Genomic DNA, 16,835 nt, shown 5'->3' with positions numbered 1-16,835 from the left:
ATTTCCTTATTGATATTCTATACATTATTTAAAGTAGTATCTTGGATTATCCTACTATTAATGTAGAAATATTTATTTCTCCCTTCAAATCTATCAATATTTGCTAAATATATTTGCTACATATATAAAAATATATATTTGCCAGTAGATACATTTATATTAATAATGTTATACCTTCTAGTTGAATTGACCTCTTTATTAGTATATAGTGACCCCCTTTGTTTCTTTTAACAGTGACTGACTTAGAGTCTATTTTATCTGACATTAGACCCCAGCTCCTTTGATTACTATTTGTGTTATCTATTTTTCCTATCCTTTCACTTTCAAACTACTTGTTTCTTTGAATTTAAGTGAGTCTCTTGTAAACAACATTTAGTTGGGTCATACTCTTTTAACCATTCTGCCAATTCTGCCTTTTTAATAAAGGATTTAGTCCATTTACATTTAGAGTAACTACTGATAATTGAGGGCTTTCTTCTACCATTTTGTTATGTTGTCTTTGTAAATCTTATACCTTTTTCAATCCTCAATTCTTCCATTTATGCCTACTGTCATATTAAGTTTTTTTGTTGTGTTCCACTAGGGTCCTTTCTCATTTCTCTCTGTTTATATTTTTCAAATACATTTTTGTGATTACCATGGGAATAAATCTTAGCATCCTAAGTCTATAACAATCAGGTTTAATTTGATACCAACTTAGCTTCAGTAGCATTCAACTACACTGTCACTATAGTCTTCTGTCCCCCCACTTTTTGTAGTGTTTGTTGCAAATTATATCTTAATACATTGCATGCTCCAAACCATAGATTTATAATTACTTTTTTTATCTGCACTTTAGAACTTGTAAGAAGTAAAAAGTGGAGTTATATACCAAAAAAATAAACCCAAAGTACTGACGTTTGTAATTACTCATATTCCTTGTATATAACTTGTTGCTTTTCTCTTGCAGCTTCAGAACTGTCTCCTTATCCTTGCCATTGAACTGTTAACTGTGTTTGTGCATGCTTCTCCTTGGGTTTATCCCGTTTGGAGTTTGCTGAGCTTCTTTTATGTACATATACATGTCTTACATCAAATTTGGGAAGTTTCCTTACATTATTTCTTTGAATATTACTTCAGCCTCTTCCTCTCTTTCTTCTCCCTCTGGGACTCCCATAATATGTATATTAGTGTATTTGATGGCGTCCTACAGATCTCTTGGGCTCTGTTTACTATTTTAAAATTCGTGTTTCTTTCTTCTCCTCAGCCTAAATCATTTCAATACTTTTATCTTTGAGATCATTTATTCTTCTGTGAATCCAAATGTATTCATACTAAGTATGAATAAGACTCTGATTAGCCATTGCATTTTAAGGGTAGATGTACCCAATGCTTACATGTTGAAATACAGATTATTTTATTATAAGTTATTTACTGTTTTGTCTCCCTTTATTTTACAGTTATAGCATTATATTCATTTTAATTTTTTAAAATTATATGTGTATTTTATCATATAAGCTATGAAATCTCAGATTAGTAAGGAGGGACATTATCATGTAATTATTTTTAAGAAAGGGCATTGGGCCTGATTGGTCTGGGAACCACTGTCTTATGCTCTGAACCTCTGTCTTTACCTGTCTTTTCCAGTCTGGTCTGCGTTTCAACCATACTAACTCATGATCTGACTCTATTATTCATCTAAAGGATTCATATTCAATTGAGAACTCTTGGAAATCCAATACCTTTATTTAAAACATAAACTTTTTTTGAATAAATCCTTTTCAAAAGTATGCTTTACTTTGCATATATGTGCAACACACCTCTTAGGTCGCAAAGTCCTTTTTCAAGATCCATGCTGATTTGAATATTTATCACCCTGGAATGAGATGCAGTCTCTCCCAGCCCTGGGTTTGCAAATAGACAGGGAGCATGGATTCCCCTTGGTCCCTTTTGTGGCCCACCACCTTAGAGAATTCACCTCAAGTCTTTAAGCTGAGGAGGTCAGATTGATTTTTCCCTGCTAATGTTTTCCTAGTGTAGCACTGTGGGACTCAGGGAGAAACCTTCTCTGCTCCTAAGATGTTGTGGAGGATAATTGAGCCCTCGATCATTTAAACAAGCCTGTAGATTTTTCTTTTGCCAAAATCCCAGTGTGAAAGACAACCCCCTTGATTATGCTGCTTTCTCAAATTGCCTTAACTCTGTCTTCTCTTTTTGACATTTGACTTCATGGTCTCCATAGCAGAGTGCCATGACTTATCCATCTCTTCTCTGACCCTGCTACATTGATGAGATTTGTGATCTCCAATTAGAGGCAAAAGACAGGACTGACGAGGAGAAAGAATGGGGCATGTGAAAGAGCTTCAGCCACTTTAGGAAGCTGTCCCCACTGGGTGGCTCCAAGGTTTCCTCCTTTCTCTCTTTTGGATCACTTGCTCTGGGAAAAGCCAGCTGCCATGTTGTGAGGAAACTCAAGCAGCTCTATGGAGAGAGAGGTTCATGTGGTGAGGAACTGAAGCTTCCTGTCTATAGCCATGGGAGTGAACCTTTTGAAGATGGGTCCTCTAACATCTTTTTTTTTCAGTATGCTGTGCAGTTGGGGTCACATTTCATTCTCTTCCATGTGAATATCCTTTATCACAGCATCATTTGTCGGATTTTTTTTTTTTTTGAGTGCATAAGCTGGAAATTGAACCCAAGGCTCCTGCATGACAGGCAAGAATTCTACCACTGAACTACCCATGCACCCTAAAGCAAACATCTTGACTGCTCCTCATGAGAAACCATGAGCCAAAATACCCAGCTAAACAACTCCTGAATTTTTGACCCACTAACATTGTGAGATAATACATATTTGCTGTTTTAAGCTGCAATGTTTTGGGAAATTTTTTTAGGCTGTAATAGATAACTGAGAATACTTGCTTAAACAAGTATTAAACAACTGAGACAAGAAGTCACCTTAGAGCTTTGAGCATGAAAATTATATAATCAGATTTATTTTCTCAAATGGCTACAAGTGTCTGAAATTCTGAATGGAACCTGACTTAAACAATAAGGACATTTATGATGTCATACTTCAAGACGCTTAGGTATAAGGTGGCTCTAGGAGTAGTTAATTCTGTGGTTCATCAAAGTCATCAGGGTGCTTCTGTCTCTGTTCTGCCTATCTGGAGTATTGACTTTGTCCCCAGGTTAACTTCTCTCATGGGGGTGAGGTGGCTGTTATGATCCCAGGTATTACATCAGGCATCCAGAAATGACAAAGCCTAATTGAAAAAAGTCCATCTCTTCCAAAGTGTTTCTTGGGAGTGGGGGATCCTTTTCCAGAAGCTCTCATCAGGCTTCCTCTGGCATATTATTACTTTGAATTGCCTCACATGCTCGTGGTTTATCAGGAGAAAAGACCATCACGATTGGCCCCAGGGAGAGATGATAGTTTCCTAGATGAGGGTAGTGACAGTAAGATGGAAAGAAATAGATGGGTTTGAAATATATTATGTAGGAAGCATGAAAGTAAAAATAATTATGCATAGCCCTTAGGTTTTGGGCTTCAGCAACTGTGGAGATAGGTATAGAAATACCATTTTCTAAGATGGGAAGAGCCTGGAGGAGGCAGCTTTGTTCACTCTTTCTGTAAGCAGAACTTATCAGGCCCAATTTGTCAACCACCATCATATTTCTGAAGGATTCACCAGTGTGATGGTTAGGTTCAGGTGTTAACTTGGCCATGTGATGGTGCCCAGTTGTCTGGTCAGGCAAGCACTGGCCTAAACATTACTGCAAGGATATGTCATGGCTGGTTAATAAACCAGAAGACTGGTTTATTAATAAACCAATCTTCTGGTTTATTAACTCATCAGTCAGTTGATTCCAGCTGTGACTGATGACATCTATGACTAACTAATGGTGTTTCTTCTGCAACAAGAGAGTCCAATTACTTGGATTTCATCCAATCATTTAAAGACTTTTAAGGGAAAAGAGAGAATTTTTCACTTTTTTTTTCAGCCAGCCAGCCTCTCCTATGGAGTTTGTCAAGTAAGCTCATCAGAATTACCAGCCTCATGGCCTACCTTACGGATTTCAGACTCTCGCATCCTTATGGTTGCATGAGACACTTTTATAAATCTTATGTTTACAGATTATCTGCTATTGGTTCTGTTTCTCTAGAGAACCCTGACTAATACAGCTTGGTACTAGAGTGATTCTTGGGAAACAGAATCTTAAAAATGGGATTTCTAAAGAAAACCCAGGGCTCTATTTGAGACTCTATAAAAGTTTCACTCACTCAGTTTATTCTTCAGAAACCTAAAACCTCCAGATGGTTCCTAGGCCAAATAAGCCCTGAACCCCAGAAAAAAAAAATGGGATTTTACAATTGGTTTTCTATTCTGATTAGATTCAAAGGTTCTAATGACTCTATTTCCAATAATCAAGATGGCACTGACAATCCATGGCATGAGTCGGCAATACAGATGCACAAAATATCACCTTTGATTCTCCTTATCAAATTTTTATTTGACCAAGGTTCTGGATGACAATATTTCTAACACCTAAAAAGAGATTTGTGGAGTGAAGAGGTTTAATGACGTAAGCTAGTTGTTCTTAAATGTGGTGGATACAGTTATGAGAGAAAGGGATGGGTTGAAGGTTTCAAATTTGCAACTTAAACATCATATGAAACATGTAAAGGTTTCTATGTGTGTACTGAAGGAAAACCTTCTTCCTGTGGTTGCAGACTTGATATTTCTGAAAACCAGCTCTGGAGGTACCATCCGAAAGTGGACAGCTGAAGTACTATAGCCCCAGCACTACAGCCCTTTTCTGGGATGTCTCTGAAGGACAATGGTGAGGGCAAATCCTCCCAGTGCAGCAGTGCACCTACTGTTCATTTTTCTTGGAAGGAGAACTGACCAGAGGTGCGTTTGTATACTGATTCATGGGCTGTTGCTAATGGTTTGACTGGATGATCAGGGACTTGGAAGGAGCATGATTGGAAAATTGGCAACAAAGAGATGTGGGGAAGAGGTATGTGGATAGGACTTTCCGAGTAGGCAAAAAACATGAAGATACTTGTGTTCCATGTGAATGTTCACCAGAGGGTGACTTAAGCAGAGGAAGTTTTTAATAATCAAGTGATTAAGATGATCTGTTCTGTGGACACGAGTCATCCTCTTTCCCCAGCCACTCCTGCCATTGCTGAATGGGCTCATGAACAAAGAGAGCATGGTGGTAGGGATGTAGGTTATGCATGGGCTCTGCAATATTGACTCCACTCACCAGAGTGGAAGTCCATGAATGCAGAAATCTACATTCAGTCCCCAATATGGCACCATTCCCCAAAGTGATCAGCCTGCTACCTGGTGGCAGTTTGATTACATTGGGCCACTTTCATCATGGAAGGGGCAGCTATTTGCTCTAACTGGAAAAGACACATTCTCCAGATATGGGTTTGCCTTCTCTGCATGCAATGCTTCCACCAAAACTACCATCAGTGGGCTTACAGAATGCCTTATCTGTCATCATAGTATTTCACACAGCATTTCTTCTGATCAAGGAACTCATGTCACAGCAAATGAAGTGTGGGAATGGGCACATGATCACAGAAGTCTCTGGTCTTACCATGTTCCCCATCAACCAGAACTGGCTTTGATAGAATGGTGGAATGGCCTTTTGAAGACCCAATTATGGTGCCAACTATGTGGCAATACCCTGCAGGGCTGGGATAATGTTCTCTCAGGGGCTGTGTATGCTCTGAATCAGTGTCTACTCTATGGTGCTGTTTCTCTGATAGCCAGGATTCACAGATCCAGGAATCAAGGGGTGGAAATATGACACACTGTCACCCCCAGTGATCCCCTGGAAACAAACTCTGATGGCCTACAGGTCTTAGTTCCAAAAGGAAGAGTGCTCCTACCAGGAGACACAACATGATTCCATTGAACTGGAAATAAAGACTGCCATCTGGACACTTTGGGCTTCTCATACCTCCGAATCAGGCAAGAAATGGGATTACTATATTGTCTGGGGTGATTAATCCTGACTATCAAGGGGAAATAGGACTGCAACTACACAATGGAAGTAAAGAAAACATTTCCTGGAATACAGGAGATCCTCTAGTGAATCTTTTAATATAACCTTGCCCTTTGATTGAAGTCAATGGGGAACTATAACAACCCAATCCTGTCAGGGCTATCATCAGCCCAGAAACTTCAGGAATGAAAGTTTAGGTCACCCCACTAGGCAAAGTACCATGGTCAGCTAAAAAGGGAACATGAAATGGGTAGTGGCAGAAGGTAGTGTTAAATATGATCTACAACCACGTGGCCAGGTATAGAAGTAAGGACTGTGATGATATGGCTATTTCTTCCTTGTTTTCTTATAAGTATGTTTGTATTTGTACATAAAGTAAATATCTTGTTTTCTTAACATATGACATAAGTTGTATTGTTTATATTATAGTATTTAAGTTATAGGCTATCCTGTTTAAGAGTGAATGTCACCTAAGGACTTGCACCCTATTCTGGAGAGATTTAGAGTACTTCTGGTTGTACACAGAATAGTTGAGTATTATTAGGTGAAGCATATGTTTGTTATTGCATTCTATTTAGAGACCAAGTATGGCTTAAGGTGATGTGTATAGTTGACAAGGGGTGGACTGTGATGGTTAGGTTCAGTTGTCAGCTTGGCCAGGTGATGATGCCCAGTTGTCTGGTCAGGCAAGGATGGACCTAACCATTACTGCAAGGATATTTCATGGTTGACTAATAAACCAGAAGGCTAGTTTATTAAATCATCAGTCAGTTGATTATAGCTGTGACTGCTTATGTCTATGATCAACTAAGGGTGTTTTTTCCACAATAAGAGAATCTAATCAGTTGGAATTACTCTAATCATTTGAAAACTTTTGAGGGAGAAGAAAGAGTTTTCAAGGTCAAGGACCTTCATCGGAGTTGCCAGCCTTGAGACCTGCTCTACAAATTTTGGACTCTTGCATCCCCACAGTTACATGAGACACTTTTATAAATTCAATATTTACCGATATTTCCTGTTGGTTCTATTTCTCTAGAGAACCCTGACTAATCCAACAAGTGATAAATGTCTAGCATTATAGCAGTCTGGCTAGGGGAATATATTTAATGAAGGAGGATTTTTGAAGTAACTCACAAAGGCTGCAACTAATTCTTTCCACTAGTAAGGTTTGATTTCATGGTCATTGTTAAAGATATTAATTGATACTATAAATTGCAGCATGGAAACTCAATGTATCTTCAGATCATTTCCTCTACTGTGGGCACTTTCATTAACTCTCTTGGCAGCCAGATGCATTGCCTTACAACTCTCATGAATAATAATGACAGGAGCATTTGCCTCTAGGTTCTCCTTTCTATTTTTAAAGCTCTTTACCACATTAATGGATCGATCCATAAATGTATGAAAGCTATGTAATAGAAACAGCCTCATCACATTTTCATAGCCTATATTATTTGAAATGTAGTTGACCAAAACTTTATTGTAACAGTTTAATTTGACCAACATTTATTGAATACCTACTGTGTGCCAGGCCCTGTACTAGTGCTGACAATTATGATATAGAAGGTGCTCAGTCAATATTATTGCTGATTGTTGAATGGATAAGCTGAGTTCCTGAGACAAAGAAGTGATAAGGAGGCTTATGATCCATGTAGAAGGGCTTTTTACCTCTTTGGAAGTTTTTATTTCTAGGAACTAAGAGGGGAAAATCACTTTGGGTCTTAGATTCTGGGATTTTAAAATATAACTTCCATAAGTGAGATCTAATTAGATCTTATTGGGGTTCAAGTCTTATCTCTGTGTAGGGTGAAACATGGTCTCTACATAGGTGCAGAATCTTTAAATCAATATAAGATTAGAGTACTGAGGAGTTACAAAGGCCTGAGCATTATTGCAGGTTATTGGATTTGCCTGGCTGGAACTTCATGCTTAAATCTGTAGATCAACTGAAAGCTCTCCGCCAATCTCAATCTATGTCAAAACCCATCAGTTTGTTTTATTTTCCTTGTTTCATTTTTTTGCTATCCAAAATGAACATTTCTATTTGATTTTGTTTTTATTACCTATTCCCTATTGAAACACACCAGTACTAAGAGTAAAGCCTGGCTCAGAGAAGGAACTGAACAAATATTTGTTATATGAATAGGTAAAATTCCCTATCCTGCTTGAAGCATTTCTGACTATCTGGCTCTCTTTTTCCTGAATTCCAAATACCCTAACTATGATACTGTAAGGTTTTCTTGTGGCTTAAAATTGGCAATTTAAATTCATACCTTGAGGCCAGGGATTATATCTTAAATACCATCTCCCAAACTCACATGAAAGGAGTCTAGCCTAAATGGGCTTACAAATTGATCAAGGTGGTAGGCAGGTGGAAATTCAAGGAGGGCTTTTTCCCTCTCCAGAAAGTCACCAGTAACAACAGAGAGCTGTGGCTCATAAGGAGAAATGTAAGTCAAGTTTCCAAAATAAAACTCACCAGCTGCAGGAGGTTGATTCAGTTCTAGGCAGTGCAATCAATTCTGCAGCTATGTCTTTGTGTGCTGTTGAGCAGTGTCATAAAATTATCAGTTGTGTATGTGGCTTGGAACTCAAATTTGTTGTCAGTTCAAACCCTCAGGAAAAACACAGTAAAGTTAGATTTGTATATTTTTAGGAAAAACCAACAACCATAAAAAGATGCAGAAATTGTTAAGTTATAACATGTCCTTTCCACCAATTAAAAATGAGAAGAGACCTTGATGGCGAAGGAATTGCTGGGTGGACACAGTTGGAGGCAGGAGGGAAACATGGAGTTGATGGTAGCAGAATTTTGGTTGCTTTGCTCTTAAAGCTGTGTGAAAAGAATCAGGGTAAATGTGATCAACAGGAAGGAGATGCTTTTGTTGTTAAATATCTTTGGGACTTTTGGCTCACTCTTACTGCATTCAATAAAGACAGTACTTCATTGTCTCCACTGTGGCATTAAATTCATACAGTATTTGCAATTGATGGGTTGTCCAGAGTACAGAACAGTTTCTAATAGCTGGATTGTCAGCTTGTTGGCAAGGTCAAGCTGTGGTTTTGGGGTCCCATGGATCTCACCCTCTTGAGAGACACCCTTTGGGGCAAGACCCAGGATAGATGATTGCAGTTACCCTGGCTGTCTCAGACATGATAACTTACTTTTTATCGAGCTCAGAATACTGTCAAAATGACTTCTGAGGTGCCTTAACTTTTTTTTGGAACTCATTTTAGACTTTCAGACAATTTGCAAAAATAGTACAGAGACTTTCAATATATCATCACCTATCTTCTCCTATAATACAATGTCAAAATATTATATAACTATATATAATTATCAGAACCAGGAAATTAACACTGATACAATATTATTAACTAAACTAAAGACCTTATTTGAATTTCACCAGTTTTTTCCTCAAATGCCCAGGATTCCACCTTGCATTTAGTTGTTATTTCACCTTGGTCTCCTCCAATCTGTAACAGTTCCTCAGACTTTCCTTGCCTTTCATGACCTTGATACTTTTGAAGAGTATTGATTAGCTACTTTGGAGATTATCCCTCGATTTTGACCGGTCCAACGTCCTCTCACGATTGGATGAGGTTATACACATTTGGCAAGAATGTCATAGAAATGATGTTGTGTCTTTCTTAATGTATCACGGGCTTCATGATGTTAATATGCCTTTTTACTGGGGAAGTTGACCTTGATCACTTGGCTAAGGTGGTGGTTGTCAGCTTTTTCTGCCATAAAGTTAGTATCTTTTCCTCTGTAGTTAATAAATATCTTGGGGGAGATATGTTGAGACTAAGCAAATTCTGTTTCTCTTCAAATTTTAACCCATTAATTTTAGTGTCCATATATGTTTCTTGTCTGCAACAATTATTACTGTGATGCTTGTCTCTTATTGCCATGAGATTTTGTTTTAATTTTTCTTTCCTTCTATATTTATTAATTGAAATTCTACTGCAAAGAAAAGTTGCCCCTACTTCCCTGTTAATTAATTTATTTTGTTATTTACTTGTATCACTGTGGACTCATGAATAATTTATTTTACTCTGTGGGTTATAGTTCAGTGCTATCATTATTTATTTGGGACCTCAAATTGGTCCAGCTTTTGGCCATTAGGAGTTTCTTTAGCTTACCTCTTGTGTTCCTTCAACAAGCCCTTATCATTTTTGAGCACTACCTTATTTTCTGGAACCACAAGATATTCCAGGCTCATCTTGTTCTTTCCCTGCCCCAGCCCTGGGATCACTGGCTGACTTCTAAATGGGAGTATCTACAGAGTACTCAATTACCATTTTAGCCTTGGATTTCAGACCTAATTTATTTGGAAAACAGTGAATAGAAGACTAGATAAATTTTTTATAGAGTTCCTAAAATATAACAAGGTGTATCCAAAGACAAGGGAATGTATGCTAAAACTTGAAAAACAATTATGAAGGTTGGAGATGTATTTTGCAATAGAGGTGAAGAAGAGAGCTTGCCAAGGGAAGGCAGGACTGGACATCTGAAGACCAGAACCAGGTCTACCACCTATTACCTGCTGTCCTCAGGCAAGTCACAGTGCCCATCCTCATAGGGAACCCACAATTCACAGGCTTAGCTTGGGGATTGAATGAGCCATGTATATAAATACCTGGAACACCATGAAATGTTACTGAAGTGTGAGGTGTAAGTGTTATTGCTTCTATAAACACTTGCCCATCATAATCACAATGGAGCTAAAATGATCCTGAAAGAGCATCTGGTTCAACACCTGTGTTTTACAGGCAGGGAAATGGCAGGGAACCTTTGCCCAAAGTTCCAGGATGGTTCAACTGAGCCTAGAACTAAGGTCTAGCTGCGTGTTCTCTCCTTTACAGCGTCTTAATTATTTAAGCAGATTTTTTATCACCAAACTTAGGAGCTACCATGATTTTTTTTTTAAGCACCTACCTCTAAAGTAGAATTCAGGTAGACAAGGGACATGGAATGCCAGTTTTACCTTGTAAAATATTAAAGCATCAAAAAATATATATATTAAAGCATCCATGTCCTGTGTCCATTTCTACTCATTATCCTTGGTGATCTAATTAGCATAGGACTAATCCTTTTCTGCAAGACACAGCACAAGATAAGGTATCTCTGTTCTCGGAAAATTACTCTGAACCTGGTTCTGGGAAGTGATTCCAATTCCGTTGCTGAAGGGGCCCCTACACGCTGTGGCCCGGATTAAGTGATGACAGACATCTGGATATTTGGGAACAGCTAGATAATTGCCTACATGTTTCTTTTTTTCTATTTTTATTCCAGATGTTTGGAATCATGGTAAGAAAGTCTCTGTGTCCTGAATATCAGGGAAGAAAAGGTTTTAGTTTTTAAATCATATCTATTCTCATGGTATCCCAGATCAGGACTTTTTCCCCCCCTCCTGAAATATTTGTTAAGAAGAAACTGAGACCTGCAGAAATGTATGTTTCACAGAGTCCCAATTCTTCAAGTTTTCCTGTGAAAAGTGGTAGTGGAGACCTGTTGTACTTTGGTGTTCAGTGGCCCCCTTTCCACTGGTCAATTGCTTTCCTGTAGATCAAGGGTGATCATCAGTTGCAAAGTCCTACCTGCCCTCTGGCCACAGAAAGGGCTGCATAACCAGATCTCACTAACCCTGACATCCCACCTCTGTGTGTGGTATCTGTGAGAGACTGATAATAACATTTGTATTCTGGATCCAGCTGGACCTGAGATTTACCCCAGGACTTCAATGTCAAGTGAACCAATGCATACCTCCTTTACTTAAACTAACTGAGTTGGGTTTCTATCTCTTGCAACCCCTGGAGCCCTGGCTAAAACCAGATCCTTTTCTTAGGGACCATCCATCCTACCTGCCTGAAATGTAGTGTACTGGGCCTGGCCCATTGCAGGCAATGAGTAAATACATATTGAATGAGCAAGTTTATTAGGGAAAAACATAGCATTTTTTTTTCACTCCAAGTATGTGAGCCTGTAGTTTCAACCTCTCCTTTAAGCGGTCATTGATCAGGGTCCAAGAGACAAATGGGAAGGGAACAATTCATTTTTGAATTATCAGTGAGTGATGACATAACTCAAAGGATAAGAAGAAAGACAAACTAAGTATCTGAATAATTCACAAACTGGATAATTAGCCTGAATGGTTAACATTACCAGAAATTCCACTGCTCCGGATCCCTTTGTTCAGCCAATAGCTACAATCTGTCTCATTTCATTACATCAGATTTTTAATGAGTAGGGAAGGAGGGGGGAAAGGCACTCATCTGTGAGAGTTCTACTGCGTGCCAGACACCAGACTGGGCCGTAGGCCGGCTGCGCGGGTGTGCAGGTGCATGACCCCGCCGCCACTTGTGGCTGCCGCCATCTTGAAATTCTTAACACATTTTGAAATAGGGTCCCTGCAAATTACATAGCTGGTGCTGCTGGGCAGTTGGCATGCCTTCTTTCTCTAATCCTCACATCGGCCCCAGGATATTGGGTCATTACACCTTCTTTCCAGAAAGAATCCCTGGATAAAGGACCAACCCAAGGTCCCAGGGTAGAGTCATGATTTGGACTTCTGGTTGTCTGGCCTGAGAGCTTCTGGGCTTTCCTTTGCACCCACTGCTCACACGCAGGTAGGTTGCTTTCAAGGGCCTTATGTCTCTGACTAGATAGAGAAGCCTGGAAAGCATGAGGCCGGGTGGTTTCAGAGGATTCTCCAAACAGTGAAAGTGTAATTGGACTAGAAAACCTATCAAGTTCTTTTTGGTCATTCATCTGGCCAGTGATTTTTGGAGGACCTAAGTACTTTGCAAGTGTGTATTCATTCAACAACAGGTACTTATTAAGCTCCTATTCTGTGCCAAGTTCTGTCTGAGACTCTGAAAGTGTGACAGTGAATGAGGTAGGCAAGATCCTGGTTCTCACAGAGTTAACCTGTGTGTGTGTTCACATGTGTGTGTGTGTGACAAGGAGTTAGGGAAGGAAGGAGGATTAAAAACGAGTAAGTTAACAAGCAAATAAACTGGGTTATTTAGGATGTGATAATTACAATGAAAGAAATATGCAGGTTGTTTGGGACAAAATGATGAGAGAATCTCTCTCCAAGGAGAAGATAACTTGAGCTGAAACCTGAAAAATCAAGGCAAGGAAAAACCAGCATAAGTGCCTTTCAGGGAGAAGCTGTGGCGGGTGCAAAAGTGGCTAAAAATAGCCTGGCATGTTACATTGATCCTCATCATAGCTCCTTAAGGCAGGTACTGTATTATCTGCATTTTGCAGACAAGGAAACCGAGGCTTAGGGAGGTCAAGAAATTTGCCCAAAGTCTTACAGCAAGACTAACATTAAAGTCTGTTTCCAGAACTGGTGTAATTGTTTGCTCCACTCTGGCCTTTGGGGAGCCATAGGCTGATGAAGGAATGTTTTTTAGATGGTGACAGCCTAGGAAGTAACAGATACACAAATCTGAATTGAAGCCTCTCTGGCCATATAAATATTTATTGCAAATTTGCATCACATTTTCCAGCCTTCTACTTCTGTTTTTTTCCTTCCCGGCAGAACTTGGATCCCAGGGACCTATAAATCCTTGGTGGAAGGAAGGTTGCTGTTTGATTTGGGGGGGGGGGGGGGGGGGGGGGGGGATGGGCATGAAGTTGAGTATATGTTAAGCAAGCTACCTATTCCGACTCACCTGAGTTCAGTTGCTCCTTACCTTGAATTGGGTGTCAGTGCTGGAAAGATAAGGATCTTAGCTCCAAGAGAACTGCAACATATCAACCTGCACATGTGTGTCCAGTGAGATGCTTATGGTCCCCAGTTCTGATGAAGGGGTAAACACCCCCATGTCACCTCAGATTTGGACCATGTCCTTGTAAAGTCCCCCCACTCCACCCCAATCATTATGTGGATTAGGAAGCTGAACTAGGCAAGTAATAAGTGTGGCCCTTTTCCCACATTTAACCAGAAGAAGAAACTACTGCTAGGTTTCCAGCTTGTTCCAGGTCCTGTCTAAGAGAGAAATCTTTGCATTTATTGTCTTGCCTGAAATTACCTTGACTGAATTTTAAAACCAGAAACAGCCACTGCTAATTATAATTATGTGTATTTAATATGACACTGTGCTAGTTTTGAAAGGATGTATGTCCCCTAGAAAAGCCATGTTTTAATCTAAATCCCATTTCATAAAGGCAGAATAATCCCTATTCAATACTGTATGTTTGAAACTGTAATCAGATCATCTTCCTGGAGATGTGATTTGATCAAGAGTGGTTGATAAACTGGATTAGGTGATGACATGTCTCCACCCATTTGGGTGGGTCTTGATAAGTTTCTGGAGGCCTATAAAAGAGGAAACATTTTGGAGAATGAAAGAGATTTGGAGAGAGCAGAGAATGCTGCAGCACCATGAAGCAGAGAGTCCACTAGCCAGTGACCTTTGGAGATGAAGAAGGAAAACAGTGTCCGGGGAGCTTCATGAAACCAGAAGCCAGGAGAGAAAGCTAGCAGATGATGCCGTGTTCACTATGTGCCCTTCCAGATGAGAGAGAAGCCCTGACTGTGTTCACCCCATGCCTTCTCACTTGAGAGAGAAACCCTGAACTTCATTGGTCTTCTTGAACCAAGGTATCTTTCCCTGGATGCCTTAGATTGGACATTTCTATAGACTTAATTGGGGCATTTTCTCAGCCCTAGAACTGTAAACTAGCAACGTATTAAATTCCTCTTTTAAAAGCCATTCCGTTTCTGGTATATTGCATTCCAGCAGCTAGCAAACTAGGACAGACACCTTCACTTAACTAGTGAATATTGACTAGTATAACTGAATTATTATATGAGATAAAAAGATGACATAGACCTTTCCTATAGACCCGTGATATAGCTAAATGCAATAAATTTGCATTTGTTCTTGGTTCAAACCATGAACTTCAATGTGTTATAATAATTATTGGTCTTACCGTTGTCTTATCGCTTTGGCCTAAAAGATTTATTAAGTAAAGCATGAGTGAAACATGACTTTTAAAGTAAGTTAAAAAGAGCCACATCTAAAGCTAGAATGAATTTCTAGAAGTAAAAATTGCTATTCTTTGATAGTTTCATAAAAATCACCATGCTTGGTGTTTTTAATTACGATGTTGATTTAATGACAATACCCCAAACCACAGTTACTTCTAGTGAAAGCAAAGAGAAAAACCCTAAAATTGTATGTGTGATGGTGTCTGACAGTTTATCTTTTCTGTATTATCCTTGAGTGGGGGTAAATTAAAATGATCTTTAAAAAGTGTCAAACATGTCTGCCAACATGTGTCCAGTTTGGGCTTTCTAAAGAGACAGGAGATGTTTATTTCTAGATTGATTATTTCTAGTTCCACTATGTTTTATTGGGGTTAAATCTGTGGTCTCTCTTTAGGAATCAGCATTTCCTGAAAGTTGTATCAATGGATGGGATTTTCTCAACATTTAGATCTCTTCAGGAGGGGAGTGGATGCCAAGAAATAATTTTACTAACATGCTTCTTTTTATAACCCCCAACCCTCAGTTTGCCAAATATATCATCGTTGTTGTCATTATTATTATTATTAGGTTAGTTTTGTGTGTCAGTGATCAGTCTTGAAGGGAAATATTCAAACTCACTCCTTGATGATCCTGTCTGGGCACCAGCTCTCAGATTAACACTGCCAATTGAGAAGCGACACCTCCAGGCAGGTAGTAATCTTGTTTTATTTTTCCCTCCTCCTTATGTCATTTGGCTCTTCTCCCTGTCTCTACCAACTTTTCCTTTCCCCTGTCCTATTATTTAGATATTACCCCTTTTTAATTTTGCACTATGTTGGTAATGTCACAGTGACCTTCTCGCAAATTATCCCCACCTACTCAAGTCTAGTTTTGAGTAATTACACCTCGTTTGGCTATAATTACCATCTCACACCAGACTTAACCCAGGGACAAGCAGAGTCTGTAAGTGCTTAAGTTTGTGAGAATTGTCTAGTTATGAATTTTCACTTATGAGAAGAGGATGTCCCCCGCCTCTGACCCAACAGATGTCCTGATATCATGAAATTAAAAGAAAAACAAACCTGAGAAAAGTGTCATCATTTCTGCTCTCAGCAAAGGGAGAGCACAAAAGCACCCTGAAACTGCCTCACTAGCAAAACTGGAATTTTCTGCTGAGCTTGCCCAATTAGCCACTTCAGGAGACAAACTGGCAACAATAACAAAGTGGGTCAAAAATAATTTTCCTACCTATTTCTTTAGTTTCTTCTCCTTTCTCCTCCGCCCTCACCCGCACCCCAGCCAAGAAAAATAGGGGAAACTTGCAATAAAAAATGAGGAATCTTATTTTCATAGGCATTTAAAAACATACCTATTCTCTAGTTGCACGGGCCATGAAAAATGCTGTACTCAGCAACCTGAGTCACAATTCCAAAATACCTACAGGTTTTGTGGCTTTATAGAATGTCCTAGTTAATTCGTGCCTGATAATCCTGGAATAAATCTAGGTTATGCCCAGAGTGACTCTTTTGCATGCATCTCACTGTGATTTGCAGAGCCCTGGTTCGGCCTGCTCTGCACTGGATAAAGGTCACCCTACGTTGTTGGTTGTTGACATATGGAGAGCACCCGCAGGCTTCTGTTCCAAAGACAAGTGTTCTTCGATTAAATCATGTTCCCTTTTGCTTTGCAAGTTAATGTTCAGACAGGGACATGGCGTGGGAAGGAAATCCTTTCCACCCCCCACGCCAGGACACGTAGGGGGGTCTTTGTTTCTACATCAGTGACCGATGTTTTCCCTTTGCCACGCCTGGCAGGCAGCCCCTGGGGGAGGCTGCA

General features: G+C 39.4%; 1 long non-coding RNA gene and 1 other non-coding gene across 5 annotated transcripts in view; one reads left to right on the top strand and one right to left on the bottom strand.

Annotated features, from left to right (window-relative positions):
* Positions 1-2,653: 2,653 nt before the first annotated feature.
* TRNAD-GUC (transfer RNA aspartic acid (anticodon GUC)) lies at positions 2,654-2,724 on the bottom strand. Its single transcript has one exon. It is a non-coding gene; the product is annotated as a tRNA-Asp (tRNA).
* Positions 2,725-3,073: 349 nt separating this feature from the next.
* The window catches only part of LOC143653269 (uncharacterized), a 93,801-nt gene continuing 80,039 nt past the window's right edge, over positions 3,074-16,835 (top strand). For 2 of the 4 annotated variants that reach the window (XR_013161206.1, XR_013161207.1), the window contains exons 1-2: positions 3,074-3,213; positions 4,715-4,895. This is a non-coding gene — a long non-coding RNA (uncharacterized LOC143653269). Of the gene's footprint in view, positions 3,214-4,714; positions 4,896-5,862; positions 5,931-16,835 lie in introns of those variants that run through there. The other 2 variants (XR_013161208.1, XR_013161209.1) reach the window with 2 other exon arrangements.

The sequence above is a fragment of the Tamandua tetradactyla genome, chromosome 13 (assembly GCF_023851605.1).
Source record: "Tamandua tetradactyla isolate mTamTet1 chromosome 13, mTamTet1.pri, whole genome shotgun sequence".
Classification (NCBI taxonomy): Eukaryota; Metazoa; Chordata; class Mammalia; order Pilosa; family Myrmecophagidae; genus Tamandua; species Tamandua tetradactyla.
This window is presented reverse-complemented; position numbering and strand designations above follow the sequence as displayed.